Source organism: Sorex araneus, chromosome 1 (genome assembly GCF_027595985.1).
Source record: "Sorex araneus isolate mSorAra2 chromosome 1, mSorAra2.pri, whole genome shotgun sequence".
In the NCBI taxonomy this organism is placed as follows: Eukaryota; Metazoa; Chordata; class Mammalia; order Eulipotyphla; family Soricidae; genus Sorex; species Sorex araneus.
In genome coordinates, this window is record NC_073302.1 from 411546689 (window position 1) to 411566108 (window position 19420).

The following is a 19420-nucleotide window of genomic DNA, read 5'->3' on the forward strand; positions in this document are numbered from 1 at the left end:
TACTTCTAGTCCACTTGTTCATTCTCTTTCCCACTTTCCCATAATGCATGGCAATTTCAATTTTGTACTGTGACAGTCATTCTATCAGGAATGACTTGCAATTTCATCATGCTTTTGTTTGCATTTCCCTGATGATTACTGATGTGAGTGCCTTTGCAAGTACCCATAGCCATTTGAATATCTTCTTTGGGAAAATATCTGTTTAGGACATACTTTGCCCATTTAAAAACATATAGTTTGTGGGGCCGGAGAGATAGTCCAGTGGTAGAGAGCTTTTCTGTACATGGCAGCTCACTTGGGTTCAGTTTGAATTGCTAAGTATTTATTTATTTATTTATTTATTTATTTATTTATTTATTTGGTTTTGGGTCACACCCAGCAATGCACAGGAGTTACTCCTGGCTCTGTACTCAGGAATTACTCCTGGCAGTGCTCAGGGGACCATATGGGCTGCTGGGAATTGAACCCGGGTCGGCCGTGTGCAAAGCAAATGCTCTACCCGCTGTGCTATTGCTCCAGCCCCTAACTGCTAAGTATTTAAAGCATCACATTTGACTTTAACATTGACATTAATTGCCAGAACTGAGTTGTTCACCATTTTTAATTGAAATATAATTGCACCATAACATTCATGGTCATATTATTTAAATTTAACAAAGGTATCACCTTTGTTATGATTTCTGAGCCCTGTCCTTGCCCTCAAACCCCCTTCCCTTATGGTAACCACATACCACCATAATAAAAAGCTTATTATTTTATTTAGTCTGCTTATCTCTATGTACTAAATATGAGTGATATCATAGAGGATTTGGCTATTTTTTACTTACTTAGAATGATACCCTCTAGTCCATTCATGTTATAAACGACAGAATTTTATAATTTTTCATTGCTGAGTAGTATTCCATTATCTATCTATATATAATATATAGATAAAGAAGATGTGTGTATATATATATATGTATATATATACACACACACACATCTTCCTTATTGTCTTTGATCATTTACCAGTCAATGGGCACTTGAGTTGTTTCCAGGTCCTAGATATTGTAAATAATGTGGCAATAAACATGAAAGCGCATGTTTATTGCTACATTATATGTCCTAGAGTTAGTGTTTTTCATGTCAATCCTCATAAGTTGGGTATCTTGACCACATGGAATTTCTCTTTTTAATATTTTTTGTGGGATTTCCACACTGCTTTCTAGGATGGCTATACAGTTTACATTCTCTTCATTGGTGAATAAGAACAGAGGACTTTAGTACTAGGAAAATAGCTAGTATACTTGAGTACTGTCTGGCATGTATGGGGCCCTGAGTTGATCCCTGGCTCCACATAGCCTCCTGAGCACTACTGGGTGTAACATGATGACCTTATACCAACTACGGAAACCCCTGAAAAAAGACGAGGGAGTTAGAAAATCAGCAACACTCTCTTAGTCTCCAGAAAAGAGAAAATTCAGAAAAAAATAAGTGAAAAATGTTCTTTACTGTAGGATTCATGCACTCAAAACTAACAGAATTAGATGAAAACTCTGTCAGTGCAGTAAAATAGGGACTTTTTTTTAAAAAAAACATCTAATTATAAACTAACTTCTGGAATCTTTGCTCTAAGTAAATAAAGTATCCCATTTTTGTTTTATTGAGTTATAAGAAGAAACCATCAACCTGCTATTTTCTGAAAAAAATTATTTGTCCAGAAAAGTATCATCTGTGTCTATTTCTGTATAATTATGTTTTTTAAACTGCAATGAAGCAGTGAACCTTATAGAAAAGACTCATACAACTATTCAGATTCATTTGAGTGCTAATAATGATAAAACAATATTTTGTGCCATAGAAATATAGACCTTGCATGATAATAAGTGCAATTAGTTATAACAAACAAACAGATGATTTAATAAAATGATGACTTATGAGATTAAAGTTTCTCACACTTTTGTTTGATCTGTGATCATTTGCATTTAAGCATTATTAATGAAATATAAGCAATTCATGTTAATACAGTACAGGTGTCATTTTTTTCTTCTATAACAGGGTTGTAAAATGTACCCTACAAATAAGGGTTTAATTGTTATTGTTGTTTGTTTTGTTTTTTTGGGTCACACCCGGTGATGCACAGGGGTTACTCCTGGCTCTGCACTCAGGAATCACTCCTGGCTGTGCTTGGGGGACCATATGGGATGATGGGGATAAAACCTGATTTGGTTGCATGCAAGGCAAACGCCCCACCCGCTTGGCCCCATAGGATTTTTTTTGTTTGCTTTTGTTTATTGGATGTTAAAGATTTCACCAGCCCTAAATAGCTAATTTTGATGATAAGTGAATTCTCTAACATATCATGTCTGTGTTCTTTCAGGATAAAATTATATTCCAACCCCCCACCCCAACTTTGCAGTCCTCTGGACATGGGGTCCCTTTTTCTCCAGATCTTGCTCTCGTTCTGAACACCTCCTTCATCTCAGGCTTTGCCTCATGCTCATAATTAACACTCCATCTGGTCAAGTGTATGTGGTTTTATCAACATTATTATCCTTAAGAGACATGTTCCTCTATTTGTTTTGCCTTTCATCCTCTAGTAGAAAAAATTTAAGAGCAGGCTCTCTGAGCTTCTTTTCAGCTTCGTCCGAATGTATGACTCATGAGAAGTTTCCCTCAGAGGGAAGGGTATTATTTGCTTTGCTCTCAGATTGTCACATGTACATTCATCTCCTTCTAGAGTGAATCAGTTATTTTTAAAATTAAACCACAGGGATTTACACAATTATTTATAGTCGAGTTTCAGGCATATGATTTCCAACACTAGTCCCATCACCAGTGTCAATCACCCTCTACCAGTGACCAATATCCTTCCCACCTCCCATTCTGCCCTCCTAATAGGCACATTTTGAAGTTTGGTTGTTCTTGTTTGTATTTTATACTTTCAGTTCTGTTTTTCTAATGCAATGAAGTAAATGGATATATTCTGTGGTTCAGATATATACACAAATCAAATTCTACACTGCCAACATGTTCAAGGTCCCTGTTACCTTCTGGTCTGCCTCGTCTTACTTCTCCCTCTCAATTTCTTTCCTTTCCTTCTCTGCCCTGATTATTATTTGTATAATCTAGAGATCAGGGGAATCTAGGTGTCCCCACTTTGATCTCCTGAATTCCCTTGTTCTCTTATTCTATATATTGCAGCTGAGTGAGTTTATTCAGTGATAAACTTTCTTCTGACTAACTTCACTAAACATGATATCCTACAGTTCCATCTAAGTTGCAGGGAATTGCATGATTCCATCCCTCCTGTGGCTGTCGAGTACTACATTGTATATATACATAACTTTCATTATTCACTCATTTGATGTTGGACACCTAGGTTGATTTCATATTCTAACTATTGTGCTAAGTGCTGCAATGAATAATGGTGTGCATAAGTCCTCTCAAATCAATGTTTTTGTGTTCAAACAGTGGAATTGCTGGATCATATGATAACTCAATTCTTACTTTTCCAAGTTATTTTCATACTGTTTTTTATAGGGGTTGAACCAGATAACATTCCTACCAGCAGTGGGTGAGAATTCCTTTTTCACCATATCCTCCAACCCTGTCACCCACATATCATTCCAAGGTTTTTTGTGTTTGTTTTATTTTTTTAAATCTCACTGTCACCTTGTTTTGATTTCCACGATAATAGTGATAGAGAGTCTCTTGCCCGAATGCCTGGCTGTTTTCCCCGGGGCCCCTCGGAGGGGATGGGCTCCAGCTTCTCTCCCCACCCCAAGCAGAGCTCCCAGCGGCCGAAGACCACCGGAACCTAGCCACTGCCATGCTTAAGGCCCCTCTCCACACGTTCAGACAAGCCTCACGCATGAAGGTACCGGCAGACGAACCCAGGTGTGTGTAATTCCATCAACGGCCAACATCCAGAGACTTAAAAGCAAGCTCCCAGAAGCGCTTGGCCACTTTGCGGCCACTTGATATCTTATAACCTACCTTTCCCTCTGGGAGAAACTAGCAAGCTACTGAGAGTTTCCTGTCCAATTGGGACAGCCTTGCAAGCTTCCCATGGTGTATTCATATGCTAGAGCCAGTAACAAGCTGGATCTCATTCCCCTGACCCTGAAAGAGCCTCGAATGTGGCATCATTGGGAAGGCCGAGTGGAGAGAGGCTTCTAAAATCTCAGGGATAGGACAAACGGAGAGGTTACTGAGCCCGCTCGAGAAATCGATGATCAATGGGACTCCGTGATTCGTGTGATTCGTGTGATAATAGTGATGATTAGGTCTTTTTCTTGTACTTACTGGTCAGTCATCTATCTTCTTCTGTGAATGTGTATTCATTTCCTCTCCTCATTTTTGGATCGATTTTTTTTTGTTATTGTTGATCTATGTGATTTCTTTGTATATATATTGGATATTAAAATTTTACATAATGTATTGAGTTACATGATATATTGAATTATGTGATGTTATGTGATGTCATATGATGTATTGAGTTATAGATTTGGCTCTTTACACACTATCTTCACACGCGCTACCTGTCTGAATGCAAGGTTCCATCCCAATGGAAAACCAGCAGTACCGTTCTGTTGTACAAGATGGGAGACATCCACGACATCGGTAACTATCGACCAATCTGCCTGTTGTCCATCATCTACCAGTTATTCACTTGAGTCATCCTGAATAGGATTGGCAGAACACTAGATGAAGGACAACCATGCGAGTACGTCGGGTTCCGAAAAGGATTCAGCACAATCGACCATATCCACACGGTGACCAAGCTCATTGAGGTTTCACGAGAGTTCAAGATGCTGCTCTGTCTAACGTTCATGAATTTAAAAAAGGTCTTTGGTTCTTTGAGACTGAAGCAGTCATTGAATCCCCAGCCAAACAGGGCATTCAAACTCAGGACATCAGGATCCTCCATGAGCTGTATTATGGATTCACCACCAGGATTTCACCATTCTACAAGGAAATGATCATCAACATGAAGAGAGGGGTTTGGCAGGGCGACACCATTTCACTGAAACTCTTCAGTGCCACCCTTGCACTGAACATCATGCAATGACTAGAATGGGAAGGAATGGGAGTAAAAATAGATAGTTGGCAACTACACCACCTCCGCTTTGCTGATGACATCATTCTTATAACACCAAATACCAGCCAAGTGGCACAAATGCTGGCCGACTTCGACGGTGAGTGTGGAAAGGTCAGACTGCAGCTGAATCTCACGAAGACAATGTTCATGAGAAATGGACTAATTCCTGATGTTCCATTTGCCCTCAATAGAACGAACATCTCCAAATGCAGCAGTTATGTGTACCTAGGTCGAGAACTCAACATGACAAATGACCTGGCACCTAAACTGCGCAGGAGGAAGAGAGCAGTGTGGAACACCTTGAAGAGCGTCGAAGAAGTGGTTAAGAGGATGAAGAACCTCCAGCTCAGGGCACATATTTTCAACTCCACCATTCTTCCTCACTAACTTACACCTCAGAGACCTGGGCCTTACAAAACAGGACAAGAACACTATTCGGGTGTTCCAAAGAGGAATCGAAAGAGCTATGCTTGGAGTATCACGTTTCACTCAAGTGAGAGAAGGAATCCGGAGTTCCGACCTCCATCGATGATCAAGAATCAGGGATGCTGTCTCATTTGCCAATGCATTGAAAATCCGATGGTCCAGACATGTAATACGATTTAGAGACGACCGCTGGACTAGAACTGTTACCGACTAGATTCCACAGGATGTCAAAAGACCGCATGGCCGCCCACCAACTAGATGGTCAGACTTCTTTGTCAAAACCCTGAATGAATGGTTTGAGGCTCTTCATGTTCCTGGAATGAGCAGATACCACTTGGCTACATTAGCACTCGAAAGGGATGAATGGAGATGTTACTGGCGCCTGCTGGAACAAATCAAAGAACAATGGGATTACAAGTGATACAAGTGATACAAGTATTGAGTTAAAATATTTTCTCTTATTTATTTGCATGTTCTTTAGTTTGTTTGGACCTGTATATTTCTTCTACCATGCAAAATCTCTGTAATTTGATGTTATCCCATTTGTTAATTTTCACTTGTGTTGTCTTGGTCAATGGAATCATATCTTTGAAAACACTTTGAGGTCTTAATCTTGGAACACTATGCCAATATTTTCTTCAGTGTGTTTGTTTACTTATTTATTTTTATTGAATCACCATGATCTTCAATGTATTTTATGGATCCTGGTTCCCATCTCAGGTCTTTGATCCACTTTGAACTGTCTCTCTTGTAAGGTCTAAGGCATGGATCCAGCTCCAGTTTTTATCATGTGGTTACCCAGTTTTTCTAACATTATTTGTTGAAGAGGACTTCTTTACTCTATTTCATGTGGCCTGCTCCTTTGTTGAAAGTTAGTTTATCATAGATCTAGAGGTCAGTCTTTTTTTTTTTTCATATTGTTGCCCTGACCTTAGCTCTGCTAGATGTTCTTTCTTTGTTTCAAACCCTTGCTTGGCTTAGATGATATTTTTCAAAGTATCTGATTTGATTTTGGGTTCTTTTCTCATGGCAGTTCTGAGTGTTTGGTATTTACTTTATTTGGTGTTGGTCTTTCATTTGGTTGGTGGGTGGATCTTTTTCCTGTCTGCCTCAAACTACCAACTACTGTAATCTCAAAGTCTTCTCCAGCTGCTGGAGGGGACAACCAAGTGAGAGCCAAGTGACAGAGAAAGAGCTTTGTTAGCACTAGCCAGAGAATGAAACAAATAATTTCATCATCTATACCTTCCTGCAAAAGCCTACAGAAATAAAATGACACTACAGCTCAATCCTTGAGGACAATCCTGTCTAGAAGAGATTGTGGATTTCTTATCTTTTGAATACCATTCTTTAATTTTTTTCGGGGGGGGCGGGGAGTGTCTGGAGGGCTGGTCACTTTAACAGGATATAAGTTCCCTAATGGTAGGGACCTTGTTCTATAACACACTTTGGGGACAGTGTCAGAATAACGGTTCTTTCATAATAGCTTTAAGGAGTATATTGACATTTCTAGTTAGATCTGGGATCTTGCAAATATTTGAAATAGTGGAGTAGCATGCCTCAGCTAGTCTAAAAATACAGGAGAATGAGTGTTGCCATCACAGCTACAGCTCTTCATCCTGGTAAATAATCCCGCTTCCCAATACATGGGCTTGCCAGTCCATCCAGCCTCCTACCTGGACACCCTCAAATTTCAGCTAAGCACAAATACTGCAAGGAATGATACCCATTTTAGAAATTTGGTCAGATTCAAATGAATTCTATATGCTAACTATTAATTATTTTTTATAATAGTATCTATGGGCTGGAGCGATAGCACAGCAGTAGGGCATTTGCCCTTCATGCACCCGACCCGTGTTCGATTCCTCCGCCTCACTCAGAGAGCCCGGTAAGCTACCGAGAGTATCTCACCCGCACGGTGGAGCCTGGCAAGCTACCCGTGGCGTATTGGATATGCCAAAAACAGTAACAATAAGTCTCACAATGAGAGATGCTACTGGTGCCCTCTTGAACAAATCAATGAGCAACGGGATGACAGTGACAGTGAATAGTATCTATAGAAACAAATTTTACTGCTTGCCTGTGTGTGCCTGGCCTTTCCTTGCAGGATACAATCATAACTAAAAAAGGTCTCTGCCCTCAGAGGGCTCATGATCCAGTAAAAGAAGAGAGTAAATATGAATTATGTAACTCTGCAACCTAATTTGATAGATTAGGTGATACAACCTGCAGGATCCAGTGATTAGTGACCATAGACATAAAATTTGAGATATATCATCTCTATGTGTTATTCTCCTGCAGATCGGAGAACAGATTGGTGATTGTGTGTGTAAGTTTTTTTTTTTTCATGTGAAGCTAAATGCTTTTGAAGTTTTGCCTGAAATTCAAATGACATTTTTGCATAACATTTTGGGGCGTTGAAGAGAAAACACATAAATATTTGGCAACCTAAGTATCTCTTATGGTGTGGTTATGAATCTTTTAATGTACCCTTTTAGCACTTAAAGTCAAAGATTCATACCAAATATTCAAATAGGAAACTCTCACTGAATTCAAAACTGTCTCTTTTGCTTTTAGCTACTAGTTTATTCCCCCCTTTTGCTCTTTCAAAACAACTGCAATATGCAAATTGCTAAGTACATTTGGTAAGATGTGGGCACAAATGACACAGTCTGGAATTGTTAAAATGCATTTTACCCAAGTAGCTGTTCTATGAAGAAAGGTAATTATGTTTTGTTTACTAAGCCAGGAAAACTTGCGATGTCTATTTTAATCAAATATCTTTTTTAAGAATGTATTTCCAATATCTTGTTAAAATTCTTGCAGTAGAAAATAAAATTTCTGCATCCTTTGTTATTGGAAGCCCAAAATTAACAGGGAAAGTTTACTCAGGAGACCCATGTTGGGAGAGCATGACAGAAATTTTACAGAAAGGTGAAAGAAAAGAAGCATACTCTCCGAAGAACTTTAGGGTGGACCAACAGGGAAGAATCCCACTCCTCTCCACATGCACAGTCAACACTGCACTGTGGGGGGTTATTTTGCTTCGCCTGTTTGTTTGGTTATTGGGGCTACACCTGCCAGTGCCCAGGGCTTACTGCTGGCTCTGCACTCAAAAACCACTCCTGGCAAGCTCGGGGGACATAAGGGACAGAGATTGAACCTGGTCGGCCATGGGCAGTGCAATCACCTTATCTACTGAACTATCTCTCTGGCTCCAACACTATGAGGATTTTTATCTGATTCGTCCTTTCTTCGTGCCAATTTTTTGTGGGCTTTCCCGTAGTTTTCCAACTGCTGCGTTGCTTCTCAGGTGGGAAAATCCAGGACCAGGTAGTACCATGCCCTCTCCTAGGGTGCACTAACCTGTAGGAATCCTCTTCTTTGGCGTTCTTGGACTTTGAGACACTGCCTGCCCCGGGGTGCTTTGGTTTTTAGGCAGTTTCTGCCTAACTCAGGTTGGGAGGCCTGACCAGGGTAATTTCTTCTGTTTAAATGAGCTTCTCACCACCATCTGGCTGAAACTGCCTAGACGAACAGTTGTTTTGAAAACAAGTATTTTCCCCCTATTCATTTGCATTTTATTCCATGTTCCAATAAGCTACAAATCCCACTTTCTATGAGAAACAGCTGCTTCATCCTCAGATGAACAGTCTTTGTTCTCCCAGATGGCTTACAGCCAGTTTCTGCACCATGCTTCTCACTGTTGTTGTTGTCGTCACTTGGTTTGGTGATGCTACCTGACAGTGCTCTGGCGTGCACAGGGGATGCTACTGCTGGGATTTGGGGGACCATGTGGTGCCAGGGCTAAATCCTGGGGCTCCTGCATGTGAATCACATGTTGTTCTAGTTCTTCTGTTACAGTGCACACATGTTCTTATCTTCAAGCAGTCAAAACCAGAAGCAGGAGATAATGTGAAATGGCTAGATTCAGAAGAGATTTTATTGAAGAGAAAAGAGAAAGGGCAGGAAAGTTCCCAAGCATGGAAGGGGCCTCCAGGATGGGTTCCAGAGAGAGGTGGATTTTTCTTACATCTATTCTTTAAAATTATTATATTTTTAGCTTCTTTTTTTCTTCTATTTTTTTAATTGAATCAGTGAGATACAGTGTTACACAGTTGTTCATGATTGGGTTTCAGTCATCAATGTTCCAACATCCACCCTTCACCAGTGTACATTTTCCACCATCAATGTCTCCAGTTTCCCTCTCCCCCACACCGACCCCCCACCCCAGCCTGCCTCTATGGCAGGCACTTTTCTTCTTTGTCTCTTTCCTTTTGGGCATTATGGTCTGCAATACAGACACCGAAAGGTTATCATGTATATCCCTTTACCTACTCTCAACATTCAGTTCTTCTTCAGAATGATCCTTTCCAAATATTATTGTCATACTGGAGACTTGAGGTGAAAAACGTGTTCATTTGCTGTGTAAAAAAAAGACCTAAGGCTGCCGAGATGTGACCCCGGGGGCCGCACGTGTGCGCGGCTCCTCCGCAGCTGCACCCGCGTGAATCCAGACCCAGCTGAACCAACTACAACATGGACTGCTCCTAGCAGATTGTTTCCTGCCAGAGAACTTAGCTGCGACCCCATGCCCGCCTGGGAGGGGAAAGGTATTTCTCTCTCTCACCTGTCCCTTCGCAGGGATGAAGGGTGTGGGGACCGCCATATTATGACGACCACAGATGGGGTTTACAAGCTTACAATGATCGAATATCCGGAAGAAATCTCCCTGGACTTAGTTGTTAAAGTACAGAAATACCAAACTGCGCAGCCGCAGTAGCGGCCGCGCGACCTCATTTCTCTTCACAACAGGTCTGACTCTAGTGGGGTGCTCCTAAAAATAATGGTGAGGTTTGTGTTGAAATATTGAATGTAACCAAAGTAAATAGAAAGTAAAGTGAAATTTATCAGTTACAAGGCGGGGGTGCGGGGGTGGGCGGGATGGGAAGTGTACTGTGGTTTTTTTTTTTTTTGTCTTCGGTGGTGGGATATGGGCACTGGTGAAGGGATGGTTTTTTCAGCATTGTATGACTGAGACTGAAGCCTGAAAGCATTGTAATTTTCCACATGGTGATTCAATAAAATAAAATTAAAAAAAAAAGACCTAAAAACTTTTTATATCTTTTATACAATGGGGGTGGGTGAGCATTATTCACTGAGGTTAAAATAGGGGGTTGGGAAAACAGGGGACAGGATGTCGAAGTGACTCTCTGCTGGTCATCTGATCATCCAGGTTGTGAGGCACTGGGATTTAGCTGCTCTTCTTGCATATGGTGTTCCTGACCTTGGTTTGTTCCCTGGCACCATATATAGTCCTCCAAGACACACTAGGAGTGATTCTTGAGCAGAGAGCCAGGAGTAAGCCACGAGCAAATTATCATGGACGCATCCTCTGACATTCCATCTTCACATCCCGGTAATTCCTTTCTTTGGACCATTCTTTACTAACCTTGTCTTACCTATTCCCCTTTGATCAATCTCCCTGGCACTGCACCCATGTTCTTATTTTTCAATCAAGATTAAAAATTGAAGAACACTGCAGTATAGCATTATATAATGTGGATTACAATTCAACATCTGTATATGCTGCATTGATTTCCCACTAATAGTCCATTTCTGTCCTCCACCTTACAGCAGACTTCCTTATTCCACTTGATATAATCACATTACCATTTCCCTTTTGAAACTGTTAAGTTGATCTTAAGAGTCTAAAAGCTAATAGGGCCTGAGAGATAGTATAGTGGGTAGGGAGTTCTTGCACTAAGCTGACCCAGGTTTAAGGTCTTGCATTGCCTGTGACCCCCCCACCCCCCACCAGGAGTGATCCCCGAGGCAGGAGCAGAGCCTGAGCAGAGCCAGGAGTAAGTCCTGAGGACCTCTGCGTGTGACTCCAAAACAAACAAAAAGAGCCTAAAAGCTAAAAGTTTATGCTTGATTTATTTATTTCATTAATTTGTTTTGCTTCTTTTTTTTTTTTGCTTTTTTGGGTCACACCTGGCGATGCACAGGGGTTACACCTGGCTCTGCACTCAGGAATTATTCCTGGCGGTGCTCAGGGGACCATATGGGATGCTGGGAATCGAACCCGGGTCAGCCGCATGCAAGGCAAAAGCCCTACCCGCTGTGCTATTGCTCCAACCCCTGTTTTGCTTCTTTATGAACCATATATGAGTGAAATCATATGGTGTAATGTTTGTATTTCTTTGGCTTACTTAAATGTAATACCCTCTGTGTTCATTTCTATTGTTACAAATGGCAAGATTTTTCCTTTTTTAAAAATAACATAGTAGGCCATCTTGCCACATTGAACAGAGAAGAGGCCAGGCAGTCTGGTGAGCAACGCGGCTGGAGAAATGCTCCGGACCGGAATCTGGGCCAACAACACCAGGGATCCAGAAGCAGGAGGTACAGCTGGGATGCCTTCTCCAAATGGAGCCCTGGCAACACTGAGCAGCAACTAACATGGCTCCGGGTTGCAGGACTGGAACACATCCGAACCGCGCGGCCACTAGTGCGGCCGCGGGACCTTTTCTAAAAACTGAAAACATACAATTTTTTAATGGAAAACCAATTACCAAATGCTTCCTTAGTAAGGCTGTCTTTCTTGAGGGGAAACTCCAACAACAATAGTGAGTTTTGTTTTGCAATATGTAATCAAGGAACGTAATCAAGGTAAAGAGAAAATGAAGTGAAATTCATCAGTTATACAGTGGGGGGTGGGGGGCGGGGGTTATACTGGGGATTCTGGTGGTGGAATATGGGCACTGGTGAAGGGATGGTGTTTGAATATTGTATAACTGAGACATAAACCTGAAAACTGTATCTTTCCACTTGGTGATATAATAAAAATTTAAAATAAAATAAAATAAAATAGTAAAAAAAACCAAACATAGTAGCGTTCCATTGTGTATACATACTGGATCTTCCTTTACCTGTAGTGTGACTATGGTCCTTGGGGGTGGGTTGACTGCAGCCACTGGTCATTGTAAGTGTTTTTAGATGTATGATCTGGAATTAATGCAATTAGGAAGCAGAAACCTATTACAAGCCTTTCCCGCCTCCCTCACCAACTTTCTTCATTAAAAAGTTTTACTAGAAAAAGAGATTCAAAGCACGTCCTCTTGTGGGTAGCAACTCTCAATGCTTTCTGTGAGAAAGGATGAATAATAATCCAATATCATTCATATGTTATCGAGACAAATATTCTGGATCATCTACAATTTTGGGAGATGAAGAAGATGCACAGAATGTGGCCTAAACTTTTGCACTGTGCTGCAGCCCTTCAGAAATCTGACTGCACAGATTTCTTTCACCCCTATTTCTGGGCATCATGAGATAGGTTCAAGTATGACAAGCTCAACCTCTTGGCCAGGATTCTACATCTGATATTGCCACCAAGGGAATTGATTTCTTAGTTAATTTATTAGGCTGTTGCATGCCTGGAATGTGCCAGTCATTGCTTTTGTAGCAGAGGATAAAATGGGAAATAAAATCTGAGATATCTTGCTCTCGTGTAGCACAGAGGGGGAAAAGGCCTTAAGTCAAGTATGATTCGATGAAGTTGAATTATCATCTGAGTGAGCACGGCAATATGAGAGTGAGGAATAAAAGAATATGACCTGGCTGCTGGGAACTGCGAGGCTTCAGAAAGGAGTGATGTTAGTGCCAAATTGATTTGATGAAAGGGTCATGTATATTAAGGGGCATATGTTCTTTGGGAGGGAAGTAGACATAAGGGAGAGCAGAGTGATTTGGGGAACTTGACTATGCTGTGTGGTTGCAATGCAGTCAGGCATGTTGTAAAAAACTAAGGCACGCTGAAGGGCATGTGCACTTGCAGGCTCTCCGGGCGGCTCTGTCTCACCGCCCGCATTCGGTGCTCTGGAACCGCTGTGTGTGGACTGGATCGGGACGGACATTGGCCAAGGACAGGCGAAGGAAGAACGAGGACCAAGCTGGTTGCTGATTAGTTACCGTTTATTCAATCTTCCAACTTTCTCATCTCCTGCACTCCCAGCTCCGTCCTCTCTCTGGATCTACTGCAGCTTGGATTCTCATCTCTCTCCTCCCTTTTTCCTCTCTCGCCTTTACCCCTAGGTTACACACTGCCAGGTAGCAAAATCAACATGAGAAAGCCCTTCCTGAGGGCTGTCAGGTTCAAAGGAAACACAACCTAGTGGCATTCCAAAGCCCTTCCTGACTGCCAGTAGGCAAAATATCTCTTAAAGGTTTTTTCTCCTCTCCTTATTCCAAACACTCATTAACATCTTAATACTAGTTATTTTTGTATGGACATAGCAAGAGATACATTGAGGCTTGCAAGGCAGCTCTCCTGGCAACATCTTGCCACAGACTCACACTACAGCACTCAGGCCAGATTAATCACTCCTAACCCTAGCAGGGTCCGAATCTAGTTATCACTGTTTGGGTCATGACAGCATTTGTCCATGACCAAGCTCTTAACTTATAGTTAAACATTAGGCACTTTGGCCAGGCCCATCTCGATGCCAGGGTAGCACATAACTCACCTCTTGCCCTGGGTCCGTCTTGTCCCTAGTTGGGACCCTGCTTTTGGGGGTGCTAGGAAGTAAGGGCAGCTGAGGCTTAGGTCGAGAGAACAGACGCCCAGGAGGAAAATATCATGTAGAGTCAAATGACTCCCAGGTTACAAAAGCATAGCATTTGCTAAGTCTTCCTGTGTCCATACAAAAAGGACATTGCTCTGACATTGCTCATAAACTATGCAAAGGACTCAAGGAGAAGAGAAAAACAATACTTACAAGTCAACAGAACACTAAGAAGCTACAAATAAACACAGAGGAATGGGAGCACTGTGACAGGAGTAACCCAATAAACCTAAACTACCTGAGGCTATGTTACCCTACAGCATGTGACATTCTAATGTGACTTGGAGTGGTCAGAACATAGGGGTCTAGTATAATGTTTTATTATCAGAGACATAGAAGACCACTGAAAAGTTTTGAACAAGGGGTTGGTGTGGAGAAAGAAAGTTAGGGTGAGACATAACCTTTTTCAAAGAAATAGACAAAACACTCCTGAAATTCATATGGAGTAATAAACTCCCATGAATAGCCCAAACAATCCTTCGTGGCATCAAGATGGGTGACATCACCTTCTCCATTTCAAACTGTGCTAAAAGAGAGTGGTAGTAATTAAAACAGTATGGCATTGGAATAGAAATAGACCTGCAGATCAGTGGAACAGAATTGAGTATCCTGACACAGCCTCTCAAGTATACGATCACTTAATCTTTGATAAAGGAGCAAGAAATGTGAAGTGGAGCAAGGAAAGCCTCTTCAACAAGTGGTGCTGGGAAAACTGGACAGCTACATACAAAAGAATGAACTCAGGTTCTAATGCTAAGCACAAAAGTCAGATCAAAGTGGGTTAAAGACCTCAATATCAGACCTGAATCCACAAAGTACATGGAGAAAAATGGACGCAGAACCCTCCATGATATTTAAGCGAATGGCATCTTCAAGGATGATATGCCACTGACCAAGCTAGTGGAAACAAATATAAACAAATAAGACTACATTAAACTAAGAAGCTTCTGCACCTCAAAAGAAACAGTGACTAAAATACAGAAAGAGCCCATGGAATTGGAAAAAATATTTACCCAATACCCATTAGATAGGAGATTAATATCCAGGATATACAAGACACTGATAGAACTCTACAAGAAAAAAAACCTCTAACTCCATCCAAAAATGGGGACAAGAAATGACCAGAAACTTCCTCAAAAAAAAAATTCAAATGGCCAAAAAGGCACATGAAAAAATGCTTTACATCAATAATCATCAGGGAGATGCAACTCAAAACAACAATCTTACACCACAGAAACTGGAACACATCAATAAGAACAAGAACAACCCGTATTGGTGAGGGTGTGGGGAGAAAGGGACTCTCATTCATTGTTGTGGGAATGTCAACTGGTTCAGCATTTTTGGAAAACAATATAGACATTCCTCCAAAAACTAGAAATTGAGCTTCCCTATGACCCAGCAATACCACTTGTGGGAATATATCCTGGAGATGCAAAAAAAACCCCAAAAAACCACAGTAAAAATGATATCTGCACTTGTATGTTTATTGCAGCACTGCTCATAATTGCCAGAATCTGGAAAAAAGCCAAGTGCCTGAAAACAGATGACTGGTTAATGAAACTCTGATACATCTACAGAATGGAGTACTACGCAGCTGTTAGAAGAGATGAAATCATGAAATTTGCATATAAGTGGATCAACTTGGAGACTATCATGCGAAGTGAAATTAGAAGAAGAGGGACAGTTATAGAATGACTGCACTCATTTGTCGACTATAAAGTAGCATAATATGAGACTAACACTTAAGGACAGTAGAGATAAGGGCCAGGTTTGGAAGCTGACCCCACGTGCTGGAGAAAAAGGCAGCTGGAATGGAGAATGAAACACTAAGTAAATGATTATTGGAGGGATCTCCCAGGAGGTGAGATATGTGCTGAAAGTAGACCAAGAACCAAACATGAGGGCTGGAGCAATAGCACAGCAGGTAGGGTGTTTGCCTTGCACACGGCCGACCCAGGTTCGATTCCCAGCATCCCATATTGTCCCCTGAGCACAGCCAGGGGTATTTCCTGAGTGCAGAGCCAGGAGTGATCCCTGTGCATCGCCAGGTATGACCTAAAAAGCAAAAAAAAAAAAAAAAAAAAGAACCAAACATGATGGTCTCTTAGTATCTATATTGCAAATCATAATGCCCAAAATTAAAGAGAGAGTAAGAAGGATTGTATCTGTCACATAGGCAGGAAGTGGGATGGGGTGGGTGTGGTGGGAAGGACACTGGGAACAATGGTGGTAGAAAATGTGCACTGGTGGAGGGATGGGTGCTCAAGTATTTTATGACTAAAACATTATCATGCAAGTTTGTAACTCTATCTCATGGTGATCCAATAAAACTATATGCTCAAAAGACTAAATTCTTTGTGACTTTATCATATAATATTCTTCTTTAATTTTTATTTTTGTCAAACAACAAACCACAGATCCAACCCATACATAGTCAAACTTATTTTTTCATTGACTCAATTATCATAATTATTTATGTATAAAAATAAATAAATTCCTAGATGGAAGAGTAAACTGTTTATACTTTTGAGAAAACAAAAAATATTACTATAAAATTTTTTCACTATTTACTTTCTTATTGAATTACTGTGAGATACACAGAGATACATAGTTACAAAGTCTCTCTCTCTCTCTTTCCTCTTAGGCACTATGGTTTGCAATACCGTTACTGAAAGGTTATCATGTATATCACCTTACCTTCTTTCAGCACTCAGTTCTTCTCCAGCGTGATCATTTCCAACTATTATTGTCATAGTGGTCTCTTCTCTATCCTAACTGCTCTCCTCCACAACTTGTGTAAAGCTTCCCACCATGGACCAGTCCTCCTGGCCCTTTTTCCTACTGTCTTTGGGTACTATTCTTACACTACAGATTTTGAAATGTGTAAGTGTGTGTGTATGTATTTACACATACACATACATATATACATATGCCAATCTAGGTTCGACTCCTCCATCCCTCTCAGAGAGCCTGGCAAGCTATGGAGAGTATCCCGCATTGGCAGAGCCTGGCAAGCTACCCATGGCGTATTTGATATGCCAAAAACAGTAACAAGTTTCACAATGGAGACGTTACTGGTGCCTGCTTGAGCAAATTGATGAACAGCGGGATGACAGTGCTACAGTGTGTGTGTGTGTGTGTATATACACATACACATACATATATACATAAATATATACATATATATACATCCCACAAATGAGTGCACTCATTCTGTGTCTGACCCTTTCCCTCTGACTCATTTCACTCAGCATGAAACTCTTCATGTCCTTCTACGTATAAGAAAATTTTATGATTTCATGTTCCCTAATGGCTGCATAGTATTCCATTTAAATTATTTCTTTATTCTTTTTGGCTTTTTGGGTCACACCCGGCAATGCACAGGGGTTACTCCTGCCTCTGCACTCAGGAATTACTCCTGGTGGTGCTCAGGGACGAAATGGAATGCTAGGAATCGACTCGGTTTGGCCTTGTGCAAGGCAAATGCCCCTACCCACTGTACTGTTTTGTTAGCCCTGAATTTACTACTTTTTAAATAAAAATTTCTACTATCCTTTGTGCCTCTCTGAGTCTGAATCTTATTCCTTTTATGATGGAAGTACAAATTACATTCTTTCAGTGCCCACTGGATATAAGGCTGTTTTCATTTTTCACTGCTTTTGGTTTGCAAAATAGCTTTTATGTTCAGATAATCTAAACCCAAGTTTGCGTGTGTAAGTATATTTTTCACCTCCTTGTAGTCTAAAAAGTCTAAATCAGAGAGGATTCTTGGAGGACATTAACTTGCAATCTGTTTATCTCTACTTAAATCAATGAAGCAATCCATCCCTTTCTCATTCTTGGTTGTCTTAGAAATTAACTTTTATAAGTTAAAAAATATTAAGCAACGTTGTTTTAATTAAGCAACATTGTGGGCTGGAGCGATAGCACTGCGGTTGGGCTTTCACCTTTCACGCGGCCGACCGGAGTTTGATTCCTCCGCCCATCTCAGAGAGCCCAGCAAGCTAACGAGAGTATCGAGCCCGAGAGGCAGAGCCTAGCAAGCTACCCGTGTGTATTGGATATGCCAAACACAGTAACAATAAGTCTCTCAATGAGTGACGTTACTGGTCCCCGCTCGAACAAATCCATGAGCAATGGGATGACAGTGACAGTGAAGCAACATTGCACTATAGCTTTTGTGTAGACAGGTCACCTTAATTTAGTTAATAGTTTTTTCAATTCAGAATTTTGTTCAGGTAGAAAAGCTGATAAATTATGTGGCAGTATTCTATGCGTGAAAACCTGGGTCTGTGAGGTTGGGAAGGGATCCATGATATTTTAACCAGAAAACCCCAGTCCCCACAGTTCAGAGGGCCCAGCCATTGGGCAGTCTCTCATCAGGGTACTGCAAGGAAGAAACTGTGTTTCTGTGTTTGAGAGAGAAAGACAAGCGCATACAATGATAAGTGGCCCATGTTAACATAGTAAGTGCAATTTAAAAGACAAAGACCAAAACTGGGTCTGGGAGATAGTGTCGACTTAGGGCCTGATTTGATCCCAGGCATCACATCTTCCATAGGACCATACTTGGGGTCCTGAGCATTGAGACAAAACAGAATCTAGCACATGAAAAACAATGATCATTTCTCTTTTTCTAAAGGTTTACCGGGCACTATGTAGTAATAGTTATGAAAACGATCACACCCTTTGAGTAATCTCAACCTTGCAGTGACAGAGAGCATCCCTAGGTGTGGTCCTAGGGACTTTATGCTGAGCACCGCTGATGGAGCAGAAAGAGCTCTTACCCAGAATGATCATTTCCAACTAATAGCAGGTAAAGGGAAAAACATGATCATCTTTGAGCATCTGTATTGCAAACCATAATGCCTACAATGAGAGAGAGAAATAGAAAGAGAGAGGAGGAGGAGAGGAGCCTGGCAGAGGTGGGAAATGGGGTGTGGCTTGGAGGGGGGTGGGAGAGAAACTGAGGACACTGGTGCTGGGAAATTACACTGGTGGAGGGATGGGTGTTGGAACATGGTACGACTGAAACTCAATCATAGACAGCTTTGTAATGCTCTACCTCACGGTGAGTCAATAAAAATTAAAAATTTAAAAAAGAGCTCTCATATGTGTGAGCACTATTTTAAAAATAATTTGGAGGCCAGAGAGATAGTACAACAGGTAGGGTGCATGCCTTGGAGAAACCTGACCGGTTTTGGTCCCTGGCACTTCATATAGTCCCCCCAGAAATACCAGGAACAATTCCTAAACTCAGAGCAGGAATAAGCTCTGGTGT